Source organism: Eumetopias jubatus, unplaced genomic scaffold (genome assembly GCF_037043125.1).
Source record: "Eumetopias jubatus isolate StellerSeaLion01/CBP00866 unplaced genomic scaffold, mEumJub1_p1.0 scaffold_3, whole genome shotgun sequence".
Taxonomy (NCBI): domain Eukaryota; kingdom Metazoa; phylum Chordata; class Mammalia; order Carnivora; family Otariidae; genus Eumetopias; species Eumetopias jubatus.
This window is the reverse complement of record NW_028274809.1, coordinates 129,772,812-129,774,146: the sequence shown is the minus strand read 5'-3', so window position 1 is coordinate 129,774,146 and position 1,335 is coordinate 129,772,812.

Below are 1,335 nucleotides of genomic sequence, written 5' to 3'. Positions count from 1 at the left end.
TAAGTGTCCACCTTTGGCTCAGGTCATGATCCTGGAGTCCTGGGATTGAGCCCCACATCAGGCTCCCTGCTTGGCGGGAAGCCTGCTTCTCCCTTTCCCACTCCCCCTGCTTATGTTCCCTCTCTCACTGTCTCTCTCTGTCAAATAAATAAAATCTTTAAATGAAAAAGAAAAAGAAGAAATAAAAGAAAGAAAGAAAGAAAGAAAGAAAGAAAGAAAGAAAGAAAGAAAGAAAGAAAGAAAGAAGAAAGAAAGAAAGAAAGAGAAAGAAAGACCAATATAGAAAAGCATTGGAGCCTCCCAGATCAGAAGGCATTCCTGATGTAACTCAATGGATAAGAAGCAGATCCATATATGAACTACTAGAACTTCAAAAGCAGACTTCAAATAGGCTGGAGAGGGGCATTCCATTTCTTCTAGGGCCTCCTAAGACTTGACTTTGGATTTTAAATAATCTAGACTCATGTTAAAATACACCTGGAAAATGGAACAGGATATTAAATGTATCATTTTATGTCTTCTCAGAGTTTCAGATGAGAGTTCAGTAAAAAAGAAATTAAAAAATAAACACCAAGTACCTTCATATCTTAAAGCAAAGACTGGGCTACTTATGCAGGGAGGTCTAAAAGATTTTCGAGCAAATTCTATCCTCTTCCCATCACTCACCTCCAGGCTAAATGAATAAAGGCAGATGAACTTATTTGAGAGGTTTTAGAGTTTGAGTATGGCAGTAGTAAGAACTTCTTTGCAGACATTTGTCAGGGTGTTATGTATTTTTTCCCTCTTCCAAAGGAGGAGAAATGGGATGCCTCCCTCTTCTCTCAAGCCATGGAAAAGAACAACTCTGTATAGCCCGATATACATTCCCTGAAATTTAAGAGACAAGGACTGATATTGGTCTCCTTCCTAAAAACAAAGGCTTTAGTTTAGCCATTTGCCCTAAGGCATTAGAGCAAGAAGAGGTGGCTAAGTTGGGAATGGCTTGTGCTTTTAGGTCTGTGTGAATTTCCCTGGGGTTGGATGTAGACTCCAGAGAAAGAAGCCGGACTGATTCATCCTGAGTAGGACTCTGATGAAGAGGAGGACCTGGAGGCATGAGAGGATGTGGCAAGGCTCATTAGAGCCATCCATTAGAATCCAGGGGCCTTGAAGGAAGATTATAAGCAATTAGCAACAGGCAGTATCTACCATGTCAAAGGAACTGAGAAGGGACCCTCCAAAGAATCACAAAAGACTCTAGAGCAACAACACGAAAAATCATCACTGTGAATCAGCAACATCCAGAGGGCATCAATACTGATACAGAATGATGAAGAATGAGTAGGGCAGAAGATG